The sequence below is a fragment of the Podarcis tiliguerta genome (genome assembly GCF_965153285.1).
Source record: "Podarcis tiliguerta genome assembly, chromosome: 1".
Classification (NCBI taxonomy): domain Eukaryota; kingdom Metazoa; phylum Chordata; class Lepidosauria; order Squamata; family Lacertidae; genus Podarcis; species Podarcis tiliguerta.
In genome coordinates, this window is record NC_139534.1 from 48,232,625 (window position 1) to 48,254,135 (window position 21,511).

At 41.8% G+C, this 21,511-nt stretch overlaps 2 long non-coding RNA genes across 4 annotated transcripts in view; one reads left to right on the top strand and one right to left on the bottom strand.

The window, feature by feature from the left end:
- The window catches only part of LOC310673250, a 611,626-nt gene that overhangs the window by 153,872 nt on the left and 436,243 nt on the right, over positions 1-21,511 (top strand). The window lies entirely within an intron of this gene.
- The window catches only part of LOC310673241, a 72,658-nt gene that overhangs the window by 29,176 nt on the left and 21,971 nt on the right, over positions 1-21,511 (bottom strand). The window contains exon 1 of one of the 3 annotated variants that reach the window (XR_014508937.1): positions 14,539-14,623. The exons of the other annotated variants lie outside the window; for them this stretch is intronic. This is a non-coding gene — a long non-coding RNA (uncharacterized lncRNA). Of the gene's footprint in view, positions 1-14,538; positions 14,624-21,511 lie in introns of those variants that run through there. 3 annotated transcript variants of the gene reach the window in all.

Sequence of the window (21,511 nt, forward strand, 5' to 3'; positions counted from 1 at the left end):
TATTAGCAGTACCTCTGCAGGAATTCATGAGATCATGCCACTCAATTAAAAACATTAAAATCTGGCAGACATACAAATGCAAACATGATGATACCTATGTTCATGCTACCTGAGAATGATCTGAGAGTCTGAGAGAGGAAAAGGAGCTTGCTGAAATTTTCTAATCGCTGCTGAGATGTGAATCTTGTGGGAATTTACCATTTCTTTACTTCAAAATACAAAAATGAGAAGTTCAAAGAAAAGTACGGTAATTCCATCATGAATAATCATAATAGCTGCCAGGCATGTGACCTTTTTTTTGCTTGGCTTGTGTCATACACTTGACATTTCTTGACTACACATGACCTCAGTCAGCTGAAAATGATCTCACACATATCATTCATTGCATATCAGTATTTTTAAAAATGTCATTTGAAGCATGATTGTCTTTTCAGAATGGAATTCTTTTTTAATTCTTCGGGGAATGTGTCATCCCTCACATTCTGGCACTTTAGCATAAAGCTGGAAGTAGAACTTGAGAAAAGAAGCTGAAACATGGTGTGGGGTTTATGCTTCTTCCAAGTTCCCTCATGCGATCGAGCAGCCCTGCACACTCAGAATGTCTCTGTATTTGGCATGAAGACATGTACAGAAAAGGATGTGCAGGTAGGAATGGACAAATGTGTCAATTTCAGTTTTTCTCAGATTGTCATTCCCCTACCCGGTCTTAAATACAGTTCTCTACATTTCTGCTTCATTTCATGATTTTAAAACTTTACTTTTAAAAATCCTCAAAGAATTTTATCAAAATTATAGTGAGAATTTCTCCTACTAGTCACATGTTTTATGCGAATTTGCCTGATATTCATAATTTAACCTAATAATAATGCATTTTGCATTTTATTTTCAGTAAAATAAGTATTTGTGCATTTTTGTATATGTTACACAGCTGTAGTACTTCACTTAAAAATTTGGATGTGCAAATTTTGAAAGAGTACTGTATTTATTCTCATATCATTTTGGAAACTCTGAATCAGGGAGGTTCACCTTTGAATATGAAGTAAATCAAATCCCCACCCCCATCCCAAAGATCTTAGTTACATGACTAGGAACACTTAAATATTCACAGTCTGTGTGCTTCTTCTCCTGGGTTAAACTTGCTAATAGAGAAATCCCAAGAGGGAATCTTATCCTGCTTGAGCCTGACAGGTTCTTCCTGTGAGAAGAGTCTTCCCTTTTTTTAGCACAATGCATGCTTCACTCCTCTTAATATTCATCGGAAAGAAACCCTGAAATTTAGACAGGATGGTGGTGGAGAATAAATTGATCTGCTTGAAGTCAAATTGCTGACTGTAAACTGGGCTATTTTCAGATTGGCGATGGCCTGTATCCAGACTGTACTGAACGAGGGTGAGACAAGTAAATAGGAACTGCTACACTTTTCCAGTTTCATCTGCAAACATTGTGATTAATATCAAGGTATGGAGGAAGAGATTACTTTTGAGGACACAGATTTCTGCATGCTTGGTCAGCAGAACAAGGATTAGAATGGGCCATACATTTAGGATGTTAATATTGTGGTGTAGTCTCTTTGTGGGGCAAATGATGTCTGATGAGTGAGAGAATTAGATTTGGCAGGCTATATTTGTGATAAAATTAAGTTTCCTCTGCTTAAGACATAGGGCCTCATCCTAATAAAATAGTAATTGTCTCTCTCTCTACCATTTTTCCTGGGAGAAGCTCTGTGCCTTTTAGCAGTTACACAGCAGACAGAATTCCACAGGTGTTGCTTTTAGCAGAGCTGCACAAATGGGGAAGAGGCAATCCCCATCACCACCAGTTGCATTAGGGACTTTAATCCCCACCACCACCCCTGCATTATGGACTTTAAGGGACCAGCACCTTGAATTGGGCCTTGAAGCATATAGGCAGTCAGTGCAATTGACACTTTATTGGTGTAATAATGTCTCTTGAGTCTTCATTTTGGGCATGTGGGCAAATAGCACATTCTAGAACACTATCCTTGATTAGGCAATGTGATGAGTAGGGGTGAACCAGGAGGTGGTGCCTGAGCAATATTTCCACCACTTCGATATTAAATAACCTCAAAGAACTTTCTCATATCGAGATCCAGTGCATATACTGAAACATTCAGGGCACTCAGACTCTGAATGTAACTTGAAACTGAACAGGAATGTGATATGCAATCCACTTTCCATATTTTTGCTATTGTCTTTATCAGGCATCCTTAATTACACCATGGAAAATGTTTTGATATTCTCCATAGGAGAACAGTGCTGTTACACTAAAACAATAAAGATCTCTCATTATTCACATTACATAGTCTGCAACGATTATGGCAAATAAAAGACAAACAATTGACTTTAGTGTTCAAATCCAATGTTGCTAATTAAATGTTTGAAGAAAGCCATCTATGGCATGTGCTTGCCATTGTTATTCAGATATTCAGCAATGATTTCTCCTGCAGTGAATAGAATGCATTTGTCTAAATTTGCTGAAAACAGATCTCTCCAGTCCATTAGAGGTATTAATAGTGGCAAGATCAGCAAAAAATATTGTTATGATATTAGTAAGCTATAAGAGCAGAACAAGGATGTTCCAAAACAGAACCCACAAATTATTGGGGAGGGATGCTTCTGAAATTTCCCTCACCCAAATTCCTTCCGGTGTTTTTGAAATCTGAATTACTCCTGTTTCTAAAGTGGAACAGTTGTTAGGAATCATTCATTGTACTATGTGGACTTGAATGTGCTCCAGGGTTGAGCAGGGTTCAGCTCTAGCAGCATCTGTTTTTCATGCTCAGGTTTAGACCTAGGACATATTGAATAGATGCATAATGTCATTGAACAGGTGCAAAAAGCATTTTTTAAAGGTTACTGACTAATAATGGCAAGCCCCCATACATCAGGGCTCCCTGTTCAGATGGTGTAGTCCCCAGATAAACTTGAAATTGGCCACATCTTTTATTAGATAACTGATTTCAACTTAGTTTGTTCCATTTAATTATTACAGCATGTGACACTTATGTAGGATTTGCCTGGTACAAATTGCTCGACAAATAACATTCTCATTCGTTTGCAAATAATTCCTCTGAGAGAGGACATTGATTTCCACTTTTGAGATGGGTAGCTAAGGCTGAAGTTCACCCAATATATTTAGCATACATTTGAGTGTAATTTAAGGGAACTTTGATTTTTACATCAGCGCAATTCAGATTTTGCAGAAACATCTCCAGCATTATGTTGGAGTAGTTGAGCTAGACAATACAATCCAAGAAGCTAGCAAATCATTTGGTCCTGCAATCCCACAGATGTCTACTCAGAGGAAAGTACCACTGAATTCAATGACAATTACTCCTAGGTAAGTTTGTATGGATTGCAGCCAAATAACACAACCCCAACCCCCTGATTTGTGCTGTGGAGGGGGTTATCCATTGGCCTCAGCCTGTGACGAATTCCACCATTGTGAAGGCGCCTGCTGCAGTCATGTAAAGCACTACTGGCAACATTCCCAACAGTGGTACCTAGGCAACTTAAGTACAGAAGAAAAGCCTGATGGCTCAGGCCAACGGCTCATCTAGTCCAGCATTCTGTTGTCACAGTGGCCAATCAGATGCCTGTGGGAAACCAACAACCAGGATCTAAGCACAACAGCATTCTCCCCTCCTGCAGTTCCCAGCACTTGGTATTCAGAGTCACAATGCCTCTGATCATGGAGGTAGAACATAGCCATCACAACTGGTAGAAAGTGATAGCTTTATGCTCCATGAATTTATGTAACCATAATCTTCTATAGCCATCAAAGTTGGTGCCCATCACTGCCTCCTGTGGGAGTGAGTTCCATATTTTAAATGTGCATTGTATGATGAAGTACTTTCTTTTATCTGCCCTCAATCTTCCACCATTCAGCTTCATTGGATGTCCATGGGTTACAGTGGTACCTCGGGTTACAGACGCTTCAGGTTACATACGCTTCAGGTTACAGACTCCTCTAACTTTATACTCTGACACTTCAGCACCATTGTCCACCTCCTGTCATTTGCTGCTGTACCATCTATCCAATAGTAGGGCTGGCCCTGTAAATTCAAATACTGCTTAGCCTTTGGCACTCTAAACTCAAAGAATCAAGTCCTTAGTTTGGGTTTGGGAAACTATAAAATGAGGATAGGGAAAGCTACCTTTCTATTGATAGATGATTTTTCTCCTTCCAAGCTAAGTGGCGTAAGATACAGCTATAAGAGCTTTTTAAGGTTTTGAGGGAAACTCATTTTAGGCCTTTCCACTACATAACTTTATACAATTGGTAAGATAGTTTAGATAGTCACAGATCATAGATTCAAAAAGGAGCAAGATGAGGAAAATGTTAAAATAATTTTAAAATTGAAATGGGAATGTCTCAAAAGCAGTGAGCTGTGCAGCAAGGCAGCCTCTCATTAAACTTCATCCAGCCTAAGCATAACACATGCAGAGTTGAAGAACTGAATTTTTTTTTTTAAGGGGACATTTTTGACAACCACACACAGGGTTGACCGAAACATTTTGCTGCCTTAGAGAAAGGATAAGATGGCACCCCACATATGCCATACAGAAGCTCACCATACAAGCAGGTGAATCATACTTCAACTCTGGTGTCCAGACAGCAACTTCCAACATACCTGAAAGCAGCAGACTCACAGAAGGCATAGGGGAGACCATGTGGCAAACACAGGTCTGTTCTGCCTTGGACATCCTTGCTGCTATTCCTTACCCATCAGCATCTGTCATCTGCGGATGCCACTTCATGCTGCCTAATGTTAGGGTTCTCCCTGATCCCACAGTCATGAAAGATGGTACTACTTGCCCTGGAACTAAATTCTTCTTTATGAGATTCAGAATGCTTCAGAATGCTATATAAGATTTTGAATGCCCCGAGAAGACTTCATTTAACTTCTCACTGTCACAAGTGGCATAATATATTGCTGCTAACATATACAACTTCCCAAATGGGGATGCTTGACAAATTTGATCTTTGTGAATTCTGATATGAAGTGCCCTCCTGGGATTAATATGCTGATTGGAACTGAGTTATCCATCAGCTTTTGCATTTCCCAAATGTTCCTATTTAGTTATTGGCTCAAAATACGTAACAAAACATGCTTTCAAATTCATACTTTGAGACAAGAGACATTTAGAAATATTAATGTTGAAAGAAGAATATATTTGAATCAGAGTGCTTTAATGCAAATTTGTGTGAGTTGTTTTTTTTATTTTTATTTTTAAAATGCAGACTAAGGTAGACATGGGAGGTACACGGGTGGCACTGTGGGTTAAACCCCAGAGCGTAGGACTTGCCAATCAGAAGGTCGGTGGTTCGAATCCCCGCAATGGGGTGAGCTCCCGTTGCTCGGTCCCTGCTCCTGCCAACCTAGCAGTTCGGAAGCACATCAAAGTGTAAGTAGATAAATAGGTATCGCTCCGGCGGGAAGGTAAACGGCGTTTCTGTGCGCTGTTCTGGTTCGCCAGAAGTGGCTTAATCATGCTGGCCACATGACCCGGAAGCTGTACGCTGGCTCCCTCGGCCAATAAAGCGAGATGAGCGCCGCAACCCCAGAGTCGGTCATGACTGAACCTAATGGTCAGGGGTCCCTTTACCTTTTTAATGTAGACATGGGATGAGGCATATTTATGGATGAACAATAGGATCAGACATAGACTGTCCCCCATCCAGTCTCCAAACCCTATTTCGCTACACCATCAGGGAACCATTATGTTATACTTTCAGAATGGCTGAGCAAGCATTGGCAAAATTTCAATGTCAGCTACCTGGAGGTAGCAGCAATGGTCGGGGGTGCCTATCGGCTCACGCTTGTACATCAGAACCTGTCCTCAGACATGCAAGCACTAGCTTCTTCCAAGCCAGACAAGTGCAGTGTGCTTTACATGGAGCTGACTATGAAGACCTTCAATTGGTGAAATATGTGCCCACCCAGATGCTAATGAGGACCAGAAAGGTAGAATGTGTAATACTGTTTTTCAGCAAATTCCATTGGCTACCAATATGTTTCCAGGTGCAATTCTAGGTTTTGGTGTTGGGGTATGGTGTAAAGTGGTTTGGGACTGTGTTACCCCCCCCCTCACATGACCCTTCCCTATACACTAGGACAGTCACCCCCAAACTTGGCCCTCCAGATGTTTTGGGACTACAATTCACATCATCCCTTATCACTGGTCCTGTTAGCTAGGGATGATGGGAGTTGTAGTCCCAAAACTTCTGGAGGGCTGAGTTTGGGGATGCCTGCACTAGGCTCTAGTTCAGAGGTCATGCTGATGTGTGTATGAGTAAAAACAAGTCCTTTATGGTGGCCTCCTCAGTTCTGGAATTCTGATCTGTTTAACCTGTTTTTGCACAAACTTGTCAGAGGTTCTATGAAAAATCTGGTGCCAGGGGGTCATATATGCAGTGCAGTCTCTCCGCACTGACTGCTGCTGGTGTAAATATAAAATCAATTAATAATATCTTAATCAGGTCTAACACAGAAGTGAAATAGGTCAAAGATTATATATATTTCTCCCCTCCCTCATTCTCTCTTTTTTTTTTGAAAAAAAACTCTATTAGTTTCAATTTTGGCTAAAGGACATTCTGTCAGGAAAAGAGACACCGGTGAATCAGCTAATTAATTCTTTCCAGAGCCATAGCAGCTCCCACGACTGTTGGGGAAAAGGCTGTGTTGACAGAGCCTTAACTGCAGAGATTTTATAATCACAAATCAAGGATTTTTGAAAGATATTTGTTACACAGTCTAATCTTCAGGGACCAGAGCTAATCCAGCATCAGACGTCAGATGCCACAGGCAGCTTTGGATGTATATATTTTATGCTTGTTTGTTTATTTGCTAAATCTCATGATATACTGCCTATATCATTACTGTGATTTAATAGACAAAATCTGATTTAATAGACAAATTAGGCAAAATAGAACCACTGGGTGATTTGTGGGAACATTGTGATCACAGAGCTTTGACATAATGGATGGCATCATGGGTAAGCCAATGAGGTGTGCAAAACTTGAGGAAATAATGAGGCTCGGAACTCAAAAGTAATTTGTAGGGAAAAACTCAACACACTATCTCACAAAATGTGAGCAGGAGTCTGATAATAGTTCCTGTCTGGCACAGTCCTATATTTCTCTGTAGTTTTGTTTAAAGGAAAAGGCAAATAAGCCATTGCTTGTAAAACCCAGGAAAGGGGAAAGTGTAGCACAGACATTTAGGAGTTCATGGAATTCAGAAAAGCGGCTGAGGAGGGTGATGTTGCACCTCGCTGATAATGTGCAAATAGCGAGGGACGAAGAACAATTAATGCCGGGAGGTGTGTTCTCACTTCAGCTGACACTTTGAGGTTGAAGGGCTCTGGGAAAGGCCACGAGGGAAAACAGCCACTGTGATCTGTGATGCAAGATGAGCTCTGTAGAATTGCAGCACTGCACTGGAGGATACTCATTCAGTATCCCAGGATATTCTGCACATTGGTCATTGCAGTGCCAAGAGATTCCAGGCGCTAACACAGCAATGCAATTCCTCTTTCCACTTCAAAGATGTAGGTAGTAGTGTGGTCCAGGGGCTAGAATGTTGGGCTAGCACCCAGGAGGCCAGGGTTCACATGCCCACTCAGTCATGGAGCTCATTGGGTGACCTTGGGCCAATCATGGTCTCTTAGCCTAACTCACCTTACAGGGTTGTTGTGAGGATAAAATAAGGAAGGGAAAACCATTCATTCATTCATTCATTCATTCATTCATTCATTCATATATACCCCACCCATCTGGCTGGGCTTCCCCAGCCACTCTGGATGGCTTCCAACAAAACATTAAAATACAATAATTCATTAGATATTAAAAGCTTCCCTAAACAGGGCTGCCTTCAGATGTCTTCTAAAAGATGGATAGTGGTTAATTTCTTTGGCATCTGATGGGAGAGTGCCACTACTGAGAAGGCCCTCTGCCTGGTTCCATGTAACCTTGCTGCTTGCAGGGAGGGAACCACCAGAAGGCCCTCGGAGCTGGACCTCAGTGTCCATGAAGCTCTTAGAAAATAAAGATGGAATATAGCCCCCAAGAGCTGCAATTCCCAGAGAGAATTTAACAGTCAATCCCTCTTCACATGGAACTCTGAGCATTGTACCTCTGGGGGGGGGGGATAGGGGGCCTCCAAACAACCCTCAGCATAGATCATATAATTCTTTGGGGAAACCATGACTGTTGAAAATGGTATCATAGCACTGTAACTGTATGATGTGAATGTGGCCCAAGTCTGAAGCACTAGGGAGAGGACTTTCCCTCCAACAGTGTGAATCAGCTGAAATCACCAACACACATAGAATTAGCATGATGTCCAGTTCACAGGGCTCAGGTAACCAAAGTCACATTCAGATTTATTCAAAGAAGAGAAGAGAACTCCAGGAGTCAAATGCAGAAGACCAAGAACCTTGAAAGAATGAAGTGTTAGGGTGCCTGCAATGTCACAGCAAAGAACAGTCAACTATATATTCAGCACCAATTGTTTCTAGAAACCACATGCACATCTTGCAACCCACTGGGAAATATACTCTCATTCCCAGGAAAGCTACGCTTATCTTATCATGAGCTATGGCTCCCCTGTTTCAGATTCCTCGTGAGAATGGTAATCTGGGGGTGAGCTGGGAGGCAGGCAGCCAGGCAGAGGGATGGGCCATGAAAAACAAGTGAGGCAGTGCTGACGGATGAGTTGCTCAGAAAAGAAGCCAGAGTGGGAGCCACCTGACTCTATAATGCTGTAAGTATAGGTTCAGATGGGTCCCTCTTTGACTTCTGTATCATAGGACCCCTGCTAAGATGCAATCTCAGGCTCTCTGGAAAAGTGACCTTGCATCATGGCAGAAAGTAGACTTCTCACCAGCAAGCTACTACAGTGGCAAATACATTAGCATTTGGGGCTTGCTCCCAGATTCAAGAAGTCTGCTGCCTTACAGTGCTAGCAGGGGCTCTGAAAGCAAACTTTCCCCTACGAGAAATATTTCTGCCTGTTTGCTTGGCTCCTTTAACAACACTGCCAATTTCATTGCCTTCTCTGAACAGCTGCTCACTATCCTCTGATGCTTGAGTGGCAATTCCGCCTGCCCCCCACCCCCCTAGAAAGGAAAAGAGAGAGAGAGAGAGAGAGAGAGAGAGAGAGAGAGAGAGAGAGAGAAACTGTATGTGTGAAAGGAAGAAAAAATGATTTCCAGCAATCAGCAAGGGGACACAAAGGCAGGTGTGAATGAAACCCCACTTTTCTTGCTTCTAGAAATAGAAGCAGTTTCAAACTGGCAACATATTAAGGATGAGCACACACCCCCATTCCATTATTGTTCCATGTGTTCTGTCTGCCTGTCTTGGGAGAATTCTAAAAATTAATTTCAGAATTGCCAGTTGCACTTTGCTGTAGTTTTCAGTCCCTGTGTCTCCCTGCCTCCTATCTTTCCCCTTATGGGTTATCACTGTGCACCAGCACAGAGGAGCATTGATTAAACCACAGCAGGAAAAAAAGAATTTCAGTGTGATTACATGATTGCGTCAAGATTATTTTTTTGCATGCTGATTTTGCCAGGGCACAACACTGCCTTCTTTGTAGCTGCAATCTCATACCCTTTTGGCTGCAATCCTATACCCAGTCCAATGCAAACACTGATTCTGGCTGCAATCCTCTACACCCACTTAACTGGGAGCAAGTCCCATTAAATTCCATATGGATTACTACTGAAGCTTTGGGTAGACATGGATAGGATTGCACTGCATATCAAAAAGGTTATGGATGCAACAATTGGATGATATATTGAGGTTCCTTTTTGTGATCTGATTCACTGTATGCTCATTGGTAGCATATAAGAAGAACCACAAACTGAGAATTGCAGTAAATTGCACTTTCACAATGACAAGAACAAAGTCTAGAAATAAATATATATGCGGTAGGGTGACAGATTGCTAAGACATCACTATCCTTATTAAACCATTCTAATCCCCCATGCAATTGGAATCACACAAGGGAAAATGGGGATGAGCACTAGCTTGGCTGACCTCATCACCATCTTCATTGCCCTGCATGATTAGGGTAGCAAATGTTTGCTGTGGATAATCCACCACCTTCCAAGGGAGTCTGTTCCACTGTCAAATAGATCTCACCATCAGAAAGTTCTTCCTAATATTTAATGAGATTTAAATGGGTCAATTTTCTTAGGTATACCTAAGACATAGGAATGACAAAACAACGAAAACAAGCAAGGTGGTTGAGAAAGCTTTTGCTCCCTGTAGAAACTGGACCTATTTCTTTCTCCCCACTGTTAAATCTGGTCCAATGGATTGTGCAGCTTCCATGCAGCAATACAGAAATTTGCAAAACCTATCTACAAAGGGGAAATACATAGTATAAACAGTGACCTTCCCCATTTTGAAATGCATGAGTTTCTTTATCCAGTATAACTTCAGCATACATGTGTGAATACTAGTCACTGGCAAAGAGTACAGGCTAATTGTGGAGGGAAATTCCAGTGTTGTGGGTCATCTTATGTTTCATCACCCAGTTTCCCATAAGACACAGGGATGCAGAAAGCTGAGGATTTCCCTTTGTCTTTGAAATGGTTAGAAAACAGATGTTTTTGACAAGAACATGGGATGTATTATGGGAATCTTGAGGAGTTTTTCTGCCACAAGAGGTTGGGTGCAACCATCAGCTTTTAAAAGACATGACAATTCTGGATCCTCTTAGTGGCCATTTTCTTCTCAGAGAAGCTGTACCGGTTGAAAGCTTTCCAACTCAAATAAAATGAAAGTGGCATTTAATATGTGCAAGGAAGGCCGGTTGCGCTCTCTCTTTTCTTTTTGCATCTCTTCTTTTTCTACTCTGGGGAAATGCCTTGCTCAGTCTTGAGTAATCTGCTGCTATCAGAAGCTGAGCATTTCCCTTTTTGTCATTGCTCTGGGTGTCCCACTGTGTCCAAAAACATTTCTTTCCCATAATGGGAAGTGTTATTGTTTCGGTTCAATGAAAGTGAAGCTTTCAAGTCAGAGACGGCTAAATGAAGGGCTCATCCAGACTTCTTTTTGAGTAGTGTTTCTAGGCTTTAAAGCTCAGCGTCTGAGACCTTTCTTTTTTTTGCCCCATAGCTTTCCCCATGAAAACCTGATGTTTACCATTGAATCAGAGCATATGGCAATTCATGAGAAACCCAAATTGCCACTTGTTCTGATTGAGCATTAAAAAGTGGGTTTTCCTGGGGAAAGCAGTGGTAAAAGAAGGGCAGGGGGGGAGCACTTGGACACAGAACTGGAAAGCTGGGACCCGTGCCTAGAAGGTGTGGGGCAAAAGAGAAGTGTGGGTGACCCCTAAGAAGGCATGCATTTCTGAAGAACATTGGCTACTCTGCCCTACTTTCTGGACTTGACCTGTTTGGCCTCTACTTGGCCTCTCAAGTCTTTCATTTGCAGGTTTCTTTGAAAAGCATTTTTCAATTATTAATTATTATTAATGTATTATTATTAATAATAATAATAATAATAATAATAATAATAATAATAATATTACCCCACACACTCTGGGCAGCTCCCAACGAATATTAAAAACACACTACAGAATTAAACATTAAAAACTTCCCTAAACAGGGATGCCTTCAGATGTATTTTTTATTATTATTATTCAATCAATCAATCAATCAATCTTTATTACGGTCCAGAGACCCAACAAATCATTACAAATCAATACACAATTCATACAGCCTACCTCCAGGTTAATCAAGCATTTGTTTAGAACATAGGGCTCATTTGTTCTTGCAACCACCAATAAAAACTTTGCTACTGCTAACGTTCTAGCATTTGTCCGGTCTTCCAGTAGGAACCTGACATAATGAGCCTCTGATTTTCCCGGGAAAGATACCAGCAAGGGTAGTAACAAAACATATTTTCCAAAACATATCCTTATCCCCCCCTTCCCTCCCCCCTCCCCCCACAAAAAATTTTAAGTCAGTTTCAGATGTCTTTTAAAAGTAAGATAGTTGCTTATTTCATTGACAACTGATGGGGGAGTGTTCCACAGGGCAAGCACCACTACCAAGAAGGTCCTCTGCCTGGTTCCCTGTAACCTCGCTTCTTGCAGTGAGGGAACTGCCAGAAGGCCCTCAGTGCTGGATCTCAGTGTCCAGGCTGAACGATGGGGGTGGAGATGCTCCTTCAGGTATACTGGACCGAGGCCGTTTAGGGCTTTGAAGGTCAGCACCGACACTTTGAATTGTGCTTGGAAACGTACTGGGAGCCAATGCAGATCTCTCAGGACCAGTGTTATATGGTCTCGGCGGCCACTCCCAGTCACCAGTCTAGCTGCCGCATTCTGGATTAATTGCAGTTTTCGAGTCACCTTCAAAGATAGGTGAATGTCCCATCAGTGCAAGCACTGCAGCTTGCCAGATGAAACAATCATCCCCTTGTGTGTTGTTCTGGGAATTCCCCCAACCCTCCTAGAGCCAATTTCTGGGGCAGGAGGGAAAGCCCCATTGTGCAATTGGAAGCCCTGTCTCATGACTAACAGAACCCAACCCAATCTTCTACGGGGTTAGAATCATAGAATCATAGAGTTGGAAGAGACCACAAGGGCCATCGAGTCCAACCCCTTGCCAAGCAGGAACACCATCAGAGCACTCCTGACATATGGTTGTCAAGCCTCTGCTTAAAGACCTCCAAAGAAGGAGACTCCACCACACTCCTTGGCAGCAAATTCCACTGTCGAACAGCTCTTACTGTCAGGAAGTTCTTCCTAATGTTTAGGGTTCACAGGGCTGTGGCAGGCCTTCACTCTAGAACCTTTTAAAATATTAAGTGGCATATAAATGTGAAATAAATAAATGAGAAATAACAGACACAGATAATGATTTAGCCCTTTCATTTGATTTTAAAATACTCTCGGTCTTTTCAATGGCTATTTATGCCAATGGCTATGATGCCAAAGTAAAACTGTATCTATTTTAAATTTCAACTTCACAAGATTATCTCTTTCTTCACACTCTCTGAATTTGGCTCAGAGCACATTCTCTCCCTATCACACTGGGCTATTGATGATTTCATTTACAGATAAAGATATACTGGCATGTTTCCATTTGTTTTCTTGGTTTAGCCATTAACCAGTAAAAAATCCCTGCAACATAATAAAATAAAACAGAGAAATCTACAAATCTGAAAAAGAAAGTAAGTATATTTAGCTTATGGATATATCTAGGTTTTGATGGAATACTTGTCATAGCTGGAACAGTGCTACACTGAGATTCCTGGAATTTCTTGTTACTATTGGAAGCCTGACCATTGCTCTGCAATATCAGAACACTATTCCTGCTTTGAGGTATATAAATACAACAGCAGCTTCCTCAGGGATGCTACTTGCAGCTCAGGAGATAATAAAAGGGAACCATATAAATGTAGTAAATCTTTATTAACCGTCAGTGGGTCTGACCCTATAAAAGAGCACACGGCTTGAATAAACACACTATCAGCACCAGCAAACGGCCTCAGAAGGCTTAAGGATTTGTAATGGAGCTTTCCCAGCCAGTTGCAACTCGCATTCCTTTGATATGAAATAATAGAACTTTGGCCACTGCCACTGTCAAATGTCTCTGTAGTAGCACCTCCCATTCTAACCACCAGAAAGATCCAACTCCTGTGCTGAGAACATGCTTGACAAACCAAATGTTGTCTTTCTATTTCCATTGCATATTTCAAAATCTTTCCGCAGAACAAAAGAGGAAGAACTTGTCAAATGTAGCTCGTGGTTCCTTGCCATGTCCATTTGCAGCCTCCTCATGTTGTGCACAAAGCTCAAAGTATGTATGGCTCAGGTGCCTGGAGGGATGCTTCCCTACTAGAGTTAGCCAAATTCAAGATGTTCAGGCAGGTGAGGATTTAGTTAATTGGTTAATGTTGGTTTGCTCACTTGCTAGGTAAAGGTAAAGCTAAAGGGACAGGGACCCCTGACAGCTAAGTCTAGTCGCAAATGACTCTGGGGTCACGATGCTCATCTCACTTTACAGGCCGAGGGAGCCAGTGTTTGTCCACAGACATTTTTTCTGGGTCATGTGGCCAGCATGACTAAGCCACTTCTGGCGCAACGGAACACCAACACCAGAGCAGTGCACGGAAACGCTGTTTACCTTCCTGCCAGAGACCTATTTATCTACTTGCACTTGACGTGCTTTTGAACTGCTAGGTTGGCAGGAGCAGGGACTGAGCAACGGGAGCTCACCCCGTCACGGGGATTCAAACCACCAACCTTTTGATTGGCAAGCCCAAGGCTCAGTACTACATTTTAACAAATATCACCTTTCACTCCAGTATTGTTTCTTGAGCCTTCTTCTGGGGTGTGGAGGCAGACAAGCCTCCTGCACAATCGTAAAAAAATACATTTGTTGTTCCATCCCCTTTGGCCTCTGACTCTACCCATCACTGGGACGTGGCCCTCAGAAGGCTGCCCAGAGGGTGGCGTGGCCCTTACACTGAAGAAAGTTTTCCTACCTTTACTATATAGGATGCCTGTTTGCCTGAGCCACAACTGTGTTCTCTGGTGTGTTTCAGTGTTCCTCAGTTCTGACTCCCTAGCTTCATTCCTTGGCTCCGATTCCTGGCTTGCTCCATCAGCTCTAATTTCCTTGAACAATTCCTGGTTTATCTTTCATAATCCCTTCTTTCAGCTGCCTACCTCTGCATCTGTGGGATATTTACAATGCAGTCAAACCAACAATGCATGTTTGCTAGAAAGGCACATGATAGGAGCTGAAGCGCTGAGTCTTCTTGTAAGTTTCTTAGAGAGGACTCTTGAGAAAAACTCCCACTGTGCCCTGTCAGGGGGAGCGTGCGTCCATACATATAATCTCCTCACCTGGCCTAGGCAGTTCCTCTTTGCTTTTTGCTCTTTTTCCTTTGCTCTTTGCCTTTTCACCTCATTGCAGCAATGTGGGGAAATCTGCATGTCTGGGCTCCATCCTCAGACACCATTTTAAACTGGACTAAAGTATGTGTTTCCAACTGGATTACCATTTTAAGACTGTCTGAACAAAGCTGCTATTAACTGTTATTCTTCAACAAGAAAAACTGATTTAGTATATATTTTTTTTAACTTTTACAAGATTGTTTACGTGATTATTGTTTTAAGGGGCAGAGAAGGAGGAAATACAAGGAGAATCAAGTCTGCCTTTAAGCATCCTGAACTACTTAAACTGAAAAGGTAAAACTAGCCTATCTAAGCCTCTCTTTTAAGCTGCAAAGGATTGTACTCTTCTGAACTCACAAGCATGAAGAAGGATAATATCTAATAAATATATCCTCTCCTAGCATCTATACACATCCCTACAGCTTCCACCCTGGTGGTTAGTTTATCACTGTTTCTAAAGCTTGAGGAGCCCACCTTTCAATTCTACTTATGAAGCTTTGCTGCCTTTTTGTTGAGGGTGGGGCCTATTCATTAGCAGTCCCCTTAAGAAAATGGCCAGGTTGTATTGGCACTGCAAGTGACAAAGGCTCAGCTCTTACGGAGAACAGTCCTTCAGGGGCCCCATAGTCATAAACTGCCACAACAACTGTACAGGACACCCTCCTGAGTGTCTCATCCTGCTCTCATGGACTGAGCCCTGCAGACCTTGTATTACTCTGACAGAGATAAGCAGCAAATATCCCAGCACAAAACCCATTCTTGTAGCACAAATTGTAACAAGGAAGGGAGCAAATGAAAACAAACTGAATTCTTGTTGCAATTACTGGAATTTAATGCAATAGTTCCCATTGGATTCTCTACATTGCCTTACAAGTCAGGCATAGTAATCAAAGGCGAACAGGGCTGTAATTTGAACTGCTAGCAGAGCTGGGCATGTAATGGTGGGTTTTTTGTGTGTCTTTTTTTCTAAAATGACTGATCTGGATCATGCTGTTCTAACTAGGGATTAATACTGTCAAGACATTTGAGAGAGGGAAAGGCAGGATAATGGATTACAGAAGAACAATGGCAGATGATAGCTCATCAGAATATATGTGAATGAGGACAAAATCACTGGGGAAACAGACATTTGATGATGTTCAGACACTGGAGCAGGCATTGGTTAATATAAGGAGTTGAGAAAAAGAGAAGTTCAAATGTTTGCAAGAAAAATGGAACAGATACTGAATGAAAGGGGAATAGTTAATATGTGCTGTTCATCAGCCTTTGTGGAAATGTTGTGGTTCTTTGATCATTTTGCATGCAGAATATCCCAGGTTCAATCCACAGCATCTTCAGGTAGGGCTTGGAGAGGCAATTTTCAGCCTGTGCTGCATGTGTCGGCTGCAGATAGACTGCCCATCCCTATCAGTAGTCACACACACACACACACACACACAAACAAACACACCAACCCTGCCATGTGGGAACCTTGCAGACAACAGCAGTGCCTGGAGACAGGCACTCAAGTTGTGTATCCATAGCAGTGACCAGAGAAGAAATGACCTCTGGGATGAGCACTGAGAGAAGAAATGCCATGGTGCATCTGTAGCAGTGCGACTAGATGCCTTCATCTGCCCAGCTGCAAACAAACAAACAAACAAACAAACAAGCAACTCTCCTGCAGCCATATCTACAGCCACAGTAGACACTGCAACCTTCCAATAACTTGACTTCACCCCTCAAGGCTCACTCCACCACTGTCTCCACAACAGAACAACAGATGCGTGCACACGCACATGCACACACAGAGTATATACATTTCAACATGTATTCTCCTATATTTCTTGAGCTGAGGACTACATCAGAACATTTGGGAAGAAATCTGAAATCTGGTAGATTACTAAATTCCAAAATGTACATTAGTTCCAGAGGTCTGGATTAGGTAATTGCATACTGGAAATCATACAGTTCAGCCTCCTCAACTAAGCAGGTCTGAGTTTGGACACAGCATGGTTGGGAGACCACTTGGGAATGCTAGGTGTGCTGCCTTGAGCTTTACCATGGGGGTGGGGATGAAAACAGATCGTGTTGAGGCAGTAGGCAGAAACAGTGGCATGTTCCCCCATGCTCTCTATAACACTATTGCTGCCACTATTAGGTCGCTGCAAAGTTGAGGTAGTGGTATAACCAGTTATATACAGTTACAAAGAACAAGAATGCGTACCTGATGTTTTGCTATCAGAAGCATAATGAACAGGGTGCCCTCAGTTTTCATGACGTATTTTAATTATAAAATGAGATGCCATCAGGTTTATTTTAGTTTTTTTAAAAAAACCTCAATAATCTAATGATAGTAAAAAGCTCCCTGAAAGTCTATATACCTAGAAATATTTCCAAATCTAAAAACAATATTTAATACAGCTCTTGTGTGTAGCTTTATTAACTTGCAGGAAATAGAGGGTAACCCATTGTGAAGGACATCATGGTTTCCATATTTTTACGAGTTGTTAAGAGGAAATTTCAGTAGGCATTTGATCACCATAATGCATGATCTGGCTTTGTATAGTTTAAAAGCCAGGCTAAGTCTCCAAATGCCCTCCAAACAATATTTATGTTTCTACCAGTAAGAACTTTGTTGATAGCAGCTAAAATTGTTTGGGCTAGAAATTGGAGAAGCCAAGAGACTCCAGCTGATTGGGAATGGTTATTGAAATGTCTGAAACTGGCAGAAAAGGATAAATTAATTGCACTGGCCATAAGAGAGAAGGAAGACAATCTACTTGAAATATGAACTTCCTTTTTTTAGCTTCTAAAATGTTTATTTCTAAATGCCAGATTACTTATTTGTGGAAAATGTTTATAGTCATTAATGTTCTGCCTGTCCTGATGTCTTTTTCTTTTTCTTTGAGTTCCTTCCCCACATTTATTTTGTTGTCTTCTTCCACAGCTTTCCTGTAAGTGGCCCAGAATCAAACACATCTGAGTGCAAAAGTCCATTATCACCATTTCAGAGAGAGAGAGACAGAAAAAGAAAAAGAAATTAACAATAATGACAGTTCAGAAATAGCAGTAAGATAATAGCACTAATGTGCCACAACTTAAAATTTTCTCCTGCACTTTCTGAAAGAAGTTACTTACACGAGCTCTTTCTGATAGGAAAATGAACAGATATCTACACTTTTAGATCATCTGGCATCTTCTTTCTAGTTTTAGTGTGCCAATTTCAATTCCAGTCATCATGAAAATGTAGCATTTTGGCCTAAGAACATGTTCAAGTATATCTAAAAAGGGATAAAAAGATACATAATGTATTGGAGTTTTCACTTTATTCTCCTTTGCCTTGCTCAGGTATTTCCTCCTTTTATCAAGCAACTGTAACATTCAAGAAACCCCAGCGCTTCTCAGTGAGAAAGTGCTGAAAAGAACCATTTTCATAAGGAAATGCCAAGCTCAAGAGAAATTTTCCTGTCTTGTTCCATAGTTGTTCTTATGCATAGTACTCATACATGGTGATATTGAGACATAAGCTATGGATGTTTTCAATTGTTGTTGTTTAGTCGTTTAGTCGTGTCCGACTCTTCGTGACCCCATGGACCAGAGCACGCCAGGCACATCTGTCCTCCACTGCCTCCCACAGTTTGATCAAACTCATGCTGGTAGCTTCAAGAACACCTTCCAACCATCTCATCCTCTGTTGTCCCCTTCTCCTTGTGCCCTCCATCTTTCCCAACATCAGGGTCTTTTCCAGGGAGTCTTCTCTTCTCATGAGGTGGCCAAAGTATTGGAGCCTCAGCTTCACGATCTGTCCTTCCAGTGAGCACTCAGGGCTGATTTCCTTAAGAATGAATACGTTTGATCTTCTTGCAGTCCATGGGACTCTCAAGAGTCTCCTCCAGCACCATAATTCAAAAGCATCAATTCTTCGGCGATCAGCCATCTTTATGGTCCAGCTCTCACTTCCCCTTCTCACTTCCCCTTCATGGATCACTGCCTTGCCGTGGCGAAGGGGCTTGAATAACTCAGAGAAGCTATGAACTATGCCGAGCAGGGCACGCAAGATGTTTTCAATAGACCAATTTTCTACTGTCCGAATAAAACAAACTTAACATTTAACCACTAACTTAGCATTCAAAACTGCCATATAAGATGTGAGGGTTATTTTTTGGCATATCCATACAATCCACATGTTCTATTCATGAGGGACATAGGATGAGACAGTGTATAAATAGGCTGAGAACATTTACAAATTGGCACAGTGGCGCTCCTTTATCTTTATTGAGTGCTCTCTTTTCTACTTTTTATGTCATAACACCAAGTTACATTGTAGTTTTGCTTGGAAAAGACAACGAGAACATATGGCTATTGTGTGGTCTTTAACAAGACTTGGGGAGAAGCAATTTGTTACATTTTGAAAAACTGGATAGTGATAGGTCCAGTTCATAGGACTCAGTCCTTGACAGCCATTGTTAGCCAACAGACTTGACTAACTTTTTGTTGTACACTGTATGCTGAATTCAGTCTAGCGAAGCTTTTGACGCTAGGTTGGAGTTGCCATCAAATTGGGTGTATGTCTCAAATTTGATTCTGGGAGAAGTAGACTATTGCACTTCGCCTGCAACGCATCCTTCTTTCTGCAGAACTATATCTGCATATTGCAGGCTCATCAAACTACGCAGGTGCTTCTTATTTCTTTCTTTCTTTCTTTCTTTCTTTCTTTCTTTCTTTCTTTCTTTCCTTTTGCCTCTAGCCCAATTCCCACCAGCTTTGTGTGTGCATGAGTATCTGTATGTGTGTGTGTATATAAAATCCATCATTGAGCCACCAAGCAGGTTTCTCTATGGTTTTAACTTTTTAATCACTATTTTCACTTTCCCCACATGCTTATATAGGCTGGCACTGTGGTCTAAACCACCGAACCTCTTGGGCTTGCTGATCAGAATGTCAGCAGTTCAAATCTGCACAATAGGGTGAGCTCCTGTTGCTCTGGCCCAGCTCCTGTCAACCTAGCAATTCGAAAGCACACCAGTGCAAGTAAATAAATAGGTACTGCTATGGTGGGGAGGTAAAGAGTGTTTCTGTGTGCTCTGGCTTCCGTTACGGTGTTCCATTGTACCAAAAGTGGTTTAGTCATGCTGGCCACATGACCCAGAAAGCTGTCTGTTGACAAATGCCGTCTCCCTCGACCTGAAGCAAGATGAGCAACACACCCCATAGTCACCTTTGACTGGACTTAACTGTCCAGGGGTCCTTTACCTTTTACCTAGGCACTATGCGTGCTTATTGCTGTGAAGCACCACAACTTCCTTAAAAGGGGGTGGGACTTGGAGGAAATGTGGGGAGATCAGTGGAGCAAGCTACAGCTGCTAGGCAGGCAGGCAGGTGTGGGATATGTGTGTTTGTTGAGAGGAACAAGTAGGGGTGGCAGTCTGTAGTATAGTATATCTACAGTGCACTGTTACATATACAACAGCATATGCTTCTCCTTCCCTCACAGATTCCATATAGTCAAGGGTTGCATAGTACGTGTTGGCAAAGCAACATGGTGACTTGTGGGATTGCTCATACACCTATTTCTCTTTGTGGTCCCGTACTCCATACTAGTACTTTCTCATTCTCTCGTATCTACCTGCACCAGAAACTAAAAGCATACAGAAAATACAGTGGTACCTCGGGTTACAGACGCTTCAGGTTACAGACTCCGCTAACCCAGAAACAGTACCTCGGGTTAAGAACTTTGCTTCAGCATGAGAACAGAAATTGTGCGGTGGTGGTGCGGCAGCGGTGGGAGGCCCATTAGCTAAAGTGGTGCTTCAGGTTAAGAACATTTTCAGGTTAAGAATGGACCACTGGAACGAATTAAGTTCTTAACCCGAGGTACCACTGTATTTGCTATTAACTCTGTTCTTACTGGACCTCACACCTTCTGCTCTTTGGAACCAAGGACCAGATTTTATTTATTATGTTTAATCAAAAGCTGGAAACTGTAGCATGTTGTTCTAGGGGCAGTTTTGAGTAACAAGGGGGAACCGAGGAACTGGTTTTCAAAGCATGTCAATGTAGATAATATCAACAGCTCTGACTTCTCTTCCCAGCCATGAGGCTTAGGTTGCACATTCCTCAACATATGATAGATCCTGCTCAGAAACAGATTAAACTGAAAACATTAATAACACTATACAAGTAAGCAAAAGGCAGTTTAAGGAGAGAAATATTTTTTTGCAGTTGATTTTAAAGAACAGAGCCCCACTGCTTAACAAGACCCCATAGATGATCATCTAAGGGGAATTTTTTTAACACAAGAGAGAGAAATCAGAGGGGGAAACCACATCTGAACACAGAGAAGCACATTCTTTCATCTTTTGCTCTCTGTTATGTAGGTTTAAGTTTAGAATCAATGGTGGTGGATCTCGAAAGTCACATAGGGATGAAAGCAGCAGGTGTAAGTAGCAGCAGAATCCATCACAGTGGGTAGAATATATTCTAAATTACACCACTGTAGGAATTATTCTCCCAGCGCAATATGGGACTTGAACCATTCAGAAAGACGGAGGTTATGAATTCTACAAGACAATCAGA